The sequence below is a fragment of the Microtus pennsylvanicus genome, chromosome 16, assembly GCF_037038515.1.
Source record: "Microtus pennsylvanicus isolate mMicPen1 chromosome 16, mMicPen1.hap1, whole genome shotgun sequence".
Lineage (NCBI taxonomy): Eukaryota > Metazoa > Chordata > Mammalia > Rodentia > Cricetidae > Microtus > Microtus pennsylvanicus.
The window spans coordinates 1588930-1598622 of record NC_134594.1 but is presented as its reverse complement, the minus strand read 5'-3'; the positions used below and the strand labels follow the sequence as shown (position 1 = coordinate 1598622).

Genomic DNA, 9693 nt, shown 5'->3' with positions numbered 1-9693 from the left:
CCAACTGCTCACCAGGCTCAGCCAGCAGTCAATGCCTACAGGAACTTCAAACTTAGCAGCAACATGATATCTGTTCTTATTCAGCAGTATAGGCTAAAAAATAGACTCTAATTTCTGCAAAAAAAAATATACTTCAGAAGATAATAGAACCAACTGGAATAGAAAAGATTCACCATTTTCACATACTATACTTTTAGTACTAAATCCATGGCTTCAGATTTCTTAAATTAAGGTTTGCTGACCTTATCTTTGTTCTTATAAACTCGTTGCAACAATAGTGTGCTGGGGTGAAGAAGTTCGCTTTACATAGTTTGCACTGTTTTTTTTTTTCATGTACTATGAACGTCTCCTTAAGGGAATATATTCTCTCTTCTAATTACTTTTCACTTGATAAGTGAAAGTACATCCTCCATGGTACATATATGGGGTTTTGTTCTGTAGTTTCATTTTCACAGATATGAAAAGTGCTGCATAGCTGCTGAATAAAGACACGGTCCTAGGAGTCACAAATGTGCTCATCAGCCCATTCCCTAGTGTAGTAATAGGAGCGGCGGGGCTGTGTCCCCAGCACCCCAGCCGCCTGCTAGCTTATGCCCCGAAATAATTACATGGAAACTGTATTCTTTTAAACACTGCTTGGGCTCTTTCCCATCTTGCAAGATGGTGGGTGAAAAAGGCGAGAAACCTGATACAAAAGAGAAGAAACCTGCAGCCAAGAAGGCTGGCGGTGATGCCCCTGCCGCTGGTGCAGCCAAAAAGAGTGACCCTAAGGCTAAAAAGCTCAAGAAGGGGAAGCCCCATTGCAGCCGAAATCCAGTCCTTGTTAGAGGAATTGAAGGTACTCCCGATCTGCTATGTATTCCAGAAAGACCATGTACAAAAGCAAATACACAGCTGTGAAAACCAGTTAAAAAGAAGAAGAAAAAGGAAAAGGTCCTTGCCACTGTCACAAAACCAGTTGGTGGTGACAAGAATGGTGGTACCCGGGTGGTTAAGCTTCGAAAAATGCCCAGGTATTATCCTACTGAAGATGTGCCTCGGAAGCTGCTGAGCCATGGCAAAAAGCCCTTCAGTCAGCATGTGAGTCGCGTGCCAGCATCACTCCTGGGACTGTCCTCATCATCCTTACCGGGCGCCATAGGGGCAAGAGAGTGGTTTTCCTGAAGCAACTGGGCAGTGGTTTACTGCTTGTGACAGGACCTCTTGCCCTCAACAGTGTTCCTTTGAGAAGAACACATCAGAAGTTTGTCATCGCCACCTCTACAAAAGTTGACATCAGCACAGTTAAAATCCCCAAACACCTGACTGATGCTTACTTCAAGAGAAAGCAGCTGCGTAAGCCCAGGCATCAGGAGGGCGAGATCTTTGACACAGAGAAGGAGAAATATGAGATTACAGAACAGCGCAAGGCTGATCAGAAAGCGGTGGACTCGCGGATTCTGCCAAAGATCAAAGCTGTTCCTCAGCTGCAGGGCTACCTGCGCTCTCAGTTCTGTCTGACCAACGGGATGCATCCTCACAAACTGGTTTTCTAAATTGCTGACAACCTAATTAAACAACTTTATGTGTCAAAAAAAAAACACTGCTTGGCCCACTAGCTCTAGCCTCTTAGGGGCTAATTCTCATATTTTGCCTAACCCATTTCTAATAATCTGCATAGCACCATTAGGTGCGCTTACTGGGAAGATTCTAGCCTACGTCCATCCTGGGCCAGAGCTTGATCGCTTCTGCCTCAGAGAGCAGAGCTATCACGTCTGCCCAGGAGAGGGGAGCATGGCGTATCTGAGCTCACTTCCTCTTCCTCCCAACATTCTGTTCTGTTTACTCCTCCCACCTATGTTTTAACCTATGAGGCCAAGCAGTTTCTTTATTACTTAACCAATGACCTTCCTCCATCACCCTAGGCATTTACCCTGCTACTATGTCTCAATTCCTCATTTTAAAATATGGGTAACAAAATAAACTTGATATCCTATTTAAGACAATAACATGTCATGTTTAAAGAGGCAGACATTTTTCTGTATCTAGTCTGTACATTGACATGAAAATGATGATTATTATCCATTTAATTTCATAATGTAAATATTATATATTAATTTCATGTTGCATAGTGACATATATAATTCTGGTATTTATGGTTTATATGTAATAACATTCATTGCAGAAGAGAAGAAGAAAACATTTTCATGTATTATCTGTGTCTTTTTATTTAAAAGTTTAACTTTTAACTTTCACAGGGTCACCCATAGCCAAAACCATTTTTATAATAATGAGTATGATTTTTATCCCTTGAAAAGAAAGCCTACTGCATGGGTTCATTGTATTCTCTAATAATTCCAGAGAGATGCTGTTCTTATCTCTCAAGGAGGAATGTAATGATTGGCACTGCTACAGGAGCTTCATATTAATGCAGCCACTCATTTCTAGCCATCAGACACCAAATCCACCACAGTATGTCAGTGAGGACACAGCAAATATGCAGTGATTGCTGTTACTAAAAGTGTAGAAAATGTAACTTAATGTTCAGCATGCTGTAAAACTGTATACAGTCCTACGCAAAGAAATATTGTCGTTATGTATAAAGCTAAACAGCATTGTCTTGAAATTATAAAAGTTTTTATTTTAAAATTTGATTGTACATCTGCATGGTGGTCCATAGCTATTGACCCAGCACTGAGGAATGCTCAGGATACAAGGCTAGGCTTGATTACATGGTGCGTTTGTGATCAGACTGGGTTACAAGAAAGTTCATCTCACAAGACAGAAACAAACCATGCACAGAATAAGACAAAGCACCACAATAGCAGTTAATTCCACAATTCCAAAGTGTTTCCTATTGTGTGAGAATGAGCAAGGTACTGCAGAAGACAGAGAGTTGAGCAGCATTCACTTTAGGGAGCCTACATTGCTTTCTCTGCCTCCCATCCATGTTTGATCCAGATTGCAGCCCGGTTGGCAACAACTTACATACTGTCTTTTAACCGAATGAGTTTTTTTGCTGTTATTATTCAAGGCAGTGCTTGCTATGTTGCCAAGGTAGGTCTGAAACTTGCAAACTCAGGTGCTCATTTTATCCTTCTATAAATAGTTGAGACCTCACATATGTTCTGCAATGTCTGACAATATTGATGCTTTACATGTTTATTTCTATATGTATGTGTTTATTTCTATGTACATGCATGTAAAATGTTTATTTCTATGTGTATATGTGATCCACCTATCAAATGTAAGTTCTACGTGAATAGAATAACTACATATGAAATGTCTATTTCTATGTGTGTGTGAGTGTGTGCATATGAAATGTTTGTTCTATGTGTATGTATGAGTTCCTGCATATATGCATGTGCACTAAGTGGGGATCTGGTGCCCATGGAGGGCAGAAGACATTCTCAGATCCTCTGGAACTGAGGTGACAGGCACTTGTAAGCTGCCATGTGGGTTCTGGGAAATGAATCTGTGTCCTCTGAAAGAGCAGTAAATGATTCTAGCTGCTGATTCACCTCATCAGTCTTTGTATTTTAACATCTTTAAGCAGCCTTGAAACAAGGTGAGAGGCACTTGATGATATTCCTAGTGATTTGTATTTCCCAGAAGACGAGAATCATTGTGCTTAAAGTTTAAACTCATCTGTGTAATCAGAAAGTCTGCAGAATTCTTCAGAGAATTTCCACTGGTGTTAAGGTGAATTGCAGTAGAGAGAAATTCAGAGAAAAAAAATATGTTGTGTATCAAAAGAAACCTTAATATATTGAAGAATGATAGGTAATTGTGGGTTTTTAAGAAAGCAGCTGATGAGTATGCAATCTTTCAGGTATCTAAAATTGATCTTGATATCTGGAAAGAGTTCAAAACTTTTCTTCCACATCCATATCCCCATCTGAGAAAAGCTATAATGGCGGTCAAGATGACCAACTAAGGTTGGCGTGGCTCGGTGGGTGAGAGCACTTCCTACACAAACTCCAGCACTGATGTAAAGGGCCAGGCAAGGCTGTACACTACTGTAATTCCAGCTCTGAATTTTCCTTACTGTCCTCCAGTCTAGCCTCCTCAGGGAGAAGCCTTGTCCAAGGATATGTGACAGCCTCCTCTGGTCTCCACACGCATGCACACAAATGGTCAGGCCTGCATTCATGTGCACATATCCCATACAACAGACACACATACACGCAGCCATGCATATACCCATACCTTCATATTGCATAAATACAAACATTCACACCCATGTATACATATATATTCATACATATACACCTTCACACTAAAGTGCACACATACAAACATAGAAAACAATAATTACAGCAGTAAAAATTGCACTTTGATTTGTCCTGAAAGACAATGACAATTATTTCAACTCCTCTTTAGGATAAACACACTTAAATCATTTCTCCATTTAAATCATTTTATTACAGGTAGCTCCTTCACAGGATATTCCTTTTTTCCCACCCACTAAGATTTGTTTTGTAGTTATGACCAACTATGCTCAAAACAGGATATATCATCAGAAGGAACTCTAGTTTTGGACGGTTGGAACCCATGTTCATCGGCATGGAGGCAGCATGCAGGCAGGCATGAAAGTTGGGCTTGTTCCACAAGCATAAGACAGCACCAATTGGGAGTTCTATGAGCATATGATCATTTCATTAGATGCTGAAAAAGCATTCAACAAAATTCAACACCCCTTTATGAAAAAGGTCTTGGAGAGATTAGGGATACAAGGGTCATACCTAAATATAATAAAAGCTATTTACAGCAAGCCTACAGCTAACATCAAATTAAATGGAGAAAAACTCAAAGCCATCCCACTAAAATCAGGAACATGACAAGGATGTCCACTCTCTCCATAGCTCTTCATTATAGTGCTTGAAGGTCTAGCAATAGCAATAAGACAACATAAGGGGATCAAGGGGATTCATATTGGAAAAGAAGAAGTTAAGCTCTCGTTATTTGCAGATGATATGATGGTATACATAAGCGACCCCAAAACCTCTACCAAAGAACTCCTACAGCTGATAAACACCTTTAGTAATGTGGCAGGATACAAGATCAACACCAAAAAATTCAGTGGCCTTTCTATACACTAAGGATAAGGAAACAGAGAGGGAAATCAGAGAAGCATCACCTTTCACGATAGCCACACATAGGATAAAATATCTTGGGGTAACTCTAACCAAGGAAGTGAAAGATCTATTTGACAAGAACTTTAAGGAATTGAAGAAAGAAATTGAAGAGGACACCAGAAAATGGAAGGATCTCCCCTGCTCTTGGATTGGGAGGATCAACTTAGTAAAAATGGCAATTCTACCAAAAGCAATCTATAGATTCAATGCAATCCCCATCAAAATCCCATCAAAATTCTTCACAGATCTGGAGAAGACAATAATCAACATTATATGGAAAAACAAAAAACCCAGGATAGCCAAAACAATCTTATACAGTAAAGGATCGTCTGGAGGCATTACCATCCCTGACTTCAAACTCTACTACAGAGCTACAATATTGAAAACAGCTTGGTATTGGCATAAAAACAGAGAAGTCAACCAATGGAATCGAATAGAAGACCCTGACATTAACCCACAAACCTATGAACAACTGATTTTCGATAAAGGAGCTAAAAGTATACAATGGAAAAAAGAGAGCATCTTCAACAAATTGTGCTGGCAAAACTGGATGTCAATTTGTAGAAGAATGAAAATAGATCCATATCTATCACCATGCACAAAACTCAAGTCCAAATGGATTAAAGACCTCAATATCAGTCTGAACACACTGAACCTGATAGAAGAGAAAGTGGGAAGTACTCTACAACACATGGGCACAGGAAACCACTTCCTATGTATAACCCCAGCAGCACAGACATTAAGGGCCTCATTGAATAAATGGGACCTCCTGAGACTGAGAAGCTTCTGTAAAGCAAAGGACACTGTCGCTAAGACACAAAGGCAACCTACTGACTGGGAGAAGATCTTCACCAACCCCGCAACTGACAAAGGTCTGATCTCCAAAATATATAAAGAACACAAGAAACTAGACCATAAAAAGCTAATTTACTCAATTAAAAAATGGGGCACTGAGCTGAACAGAGAATTCTCAACAGAAGAACTTCAAATAGCCAAAGACACTTAAGGTCATGCTCAACTTCCTTAGCAATCAGGGAAATGCAAATCAAGACAACTTTAAGATACCATCTTACACCTGTCAGAATGCCTAAAATCAAAAACACCAATGATAGCCTTTACTGGAGAGATTGTGGAGAAAGGGGTACACTCATCCATTGCTGGTGGGAATGCAAACTTGCGCAACCACTTTGGAAAGCAGTGTGGCGGTTTCTCAGGAAATTCGGGATCAACCTATCCCTGGACCCAGATATACCACTCTTGGGAATATACCCAAGAGATGCCCTATCATACAACAAAAGTATATGCTCAACTATGTTCATAACAGCATTGTTTGTAATAGCCAGAACCTGGAAACAACCTGGATGCCCTTCAGTGGAAGAATAGATGAAGAAAGTATGGATTATATACATATTAGAGTACTACTCAGCAGTAAAAAACAAGGACTTCTTGAATTTTGCATGCAAATGGATGGAAATAAAAAAAAACACTATCCTGAGTGAGGTAAGCCAGACCCAAAAAGAGGAACATGGGATGTACTCACTCATATTTGGTTTCTAGCCATAAATAAAGGACATTGAGCCTATAATTCGTGATCCTAGAGAACCTAAATAAGAAGGTGAGCCCAAAGAAAAACATATAGGCATCCTCCTGAATATTAACCTTCATCAGGCGATGAAAGGAGACAGAGACGGAGACCCACATTGGAGCACAGGACAGAAATCTCAAGGTCCAAATCAGGAGCAGAAGGAGAGAGAGCACGAGCAAGAAACTCAGGACGGCAAGGCGTGCACCCACACACTGAGACAATGGGGATGTTCTATTGGGAACTTACCAAGGCCAGGTGGCCTGGGTCTGAAAAAGCCTGGGATAAAACCGGACTCTCTGAACATAGTGGACAATGAGGACTACTGAGAACTCAAGAACAATGGCAATGGGTTTTTGATCCTACTGCATGTACTGGCTTTGTGGAAGCCTAGGCAGTTTGGATGCTCACCTTACTAGACCTGGATGGAGGTGGGTGGTCCTTGGACTTCCCACAGGGCAGGGAATCCTGAATGCTTTTTGGGCTGACGAGGGAGGGGGACTTGTTTGGGAAAGGGGGAGGGAAATGGGAGGTGGTGGTGGGGAAGAGACAGAAATCTTTAATAAATAAATAAATTTTAAAAAAAATAAAATAAAATCTTTCAGCCCACCCCTAGTGACCTGCCCCTTCCAACAAGTCACATCCCTTATTCCTTCCCTAATAGTTCTGCCAGTTGATGAGCAAATATTAAAATAAATGAGTCTATGGGGTCAATGTTTGGTCAAACCATCACAGAGGGTGACTCGCTTCACTCTGAATCTACTAATTTAAGTGTTATAGGCATTCTAACCTTCATAGCAAGACCTAGACTCACATTTGACTAAATATGTGAGTAATATTGTGAGTTGAGTGTGGATGAGTGTGGGTGTGTGGAGATGTAGCTTCTAGAATGGATAGGGAAACAAAGCAGTAATAACAGAAATGAAAATTAAGAGTATAGAAAAGGAAGTGAGTGTCTACATCTCGAGGTTTATCTTCTATTCTTTGTCATATACAACAAATCCTGAGCATAAATTTATTCAAATCGATCTACTTGGGTAAATTTGGATCACCATGTGAGCTAAGCTGTCCATAAATAAAGATGCACTTTGGAAAAGGACAAGTTGAATTACTCTATTCTTAAGAATGCTACCAACCTCTGTTGGACTTAACTATCAGTCAGGGGGTTAGGCATTTGATAAAAACACAGTCGTTCCAATGGATGTATAATTTTAATGTTTTGAAATATCCTAAATCTAGTTACAAATATGGTCAGAATTTACAAATTAGTCATAAGCAAAAGGTTTCCTGAGAAACCCTTTGTTGCAGTGACTTCCTCTGGAAACTTCTTTTCCAGTGTTTTACATACCTAGTTCCCTATCTACTGTCACATCCTGACTTATGATGTCACCGTCTCACTCAGTGCCCTCACAACCACTTTAGTCATAACCATATTGATGCTGACTCTCATTTTCCTCACAGGACATTCTCTGTGCTCAGCTTGTGCAGATGCACTTATTTATTATTCATTTGTCCATTTCTGGTCTTTCTCCCCTTTGGGCATCCATTCTGCAGAGCCACCATATAAATTTTAAATGAATGACTAAGAGTGTCTGATGCCAGAGACATAGAGACACCAGGCTCCAAAGCATGCCTTATGGTCTCCTAGCCACATCTACCAAATTCCAGAAATGTTGTCTATTTCTTTTTCCATTCTTTCCATTTTTATTGACTGCCAATCATGTTCCAATTATTTTCCAGAACAATGGAAAAGGTAATGATTAATGATTAATGTAGTAAAGAGAGAAACTAAACTTACACTGTAATGATAAGAAGTAAATTAAAGGCTGTAGAGGAGTAGCTATGGCCAGAGGAGTGTCTGAGAGGTATATTACTAAAGAGGTGCTCATAGGAGGCTTCTTAGAAGAAATAATGCCCAAAGAAAGATGTAAAATTAAAGAAAACATTAACAACTCTCAGTCACAAGAAATAAAGATCTATGCTGGAATTGTTATGTTCTAGAAGCATCTCTATTCAGAGCAGGCAGCCTTTCGCAATAGAGAAGCTGGAGTCAACATGATGATGGCGGTTGGGAAACAGAAACATATCTGAGATAGACTGCTAGGATTTTAAGAAAGAAATTAACAAAGCTGCATTGCTTTTATAAAAGAAAAACTAAAAGGTGAAAGGTAGCTTTCAGATTGAAAACCTGAAAAAACAGAGAGCAATACTAAGATAGGAAAAACAAATAGAAAGCAAAGGCAAAGCAGTATACTAAGGACAGCTGACAGTGTGAGCAGCAGAAATCACATAATGCTGACAGGGTCATTCACTGGACTATCGAATAAAAAAATCCAGCATGAATCATTAGAATCTATAGTTCAGTGATGAACTGTGAACTACAGCTGTAGATTTTGTTTTCAGTGATTCATAGACACTATTATACCAAAAAAGAAAAGAGATGGTGAAACACTCAAGGTAATGCATATAGGAAGGAAATATGGGTGATTTGGAGTGTCAGAAAAAAACAAGAGCCAAGAGTGAATGACACAATAAAAATAAAAGTTACCATAGATGTCACGAAGAGAAAATTCTAGTTTGGAGAGAGTCAGCACCCTGATGAGGTGGAGAGGGAGGATGGAACGGATGATGAGGACAGAGTAAAATGAGAAAAAAGACAATAGGCACTGCAGAACTTCTGCCTCCAACCTCAGAGGAGTCGAGATGACTAAAGAACCGTCGCTGAGGACATCTGGGAGTCCCAGTGCTCGACACCTGAATGAATAACCTCTGGGTGTTCATGGATGGCAGAGATGCAGAAACAGTGTAGCAGAAGCAGAAGCCTTGTGGAGCAAATTTCACTTTGATGGAAGAGCAATAATGTTCTCAGGGACATACAGTAAAGATTAGCAACCTAGGTATACTTGTCCTTCCAAATTTGATGTCAGGGCTGGAGAGTAGCTCAGTCAGTAAACAACCCACAGAGAAAGAATTATGAGCCGAGTCCAGATTCCT

At 40.0% G+C, this 9693-nt stretch overlaps 1 pseudogene; it reads left to right on the top strand.

Annotated features, from left to right (window-relative positions):
* Nucleotides 1-660: 660 nt before the first annotated feature.
* On the top strand, nt 661-1580 carry LOC142836341 (large ribosomal subunit protein eL6 pseudogene; annotated as a pseudogene).
* Nucleotides 1581-9693: the final 8113 nt, after the last annotated feature.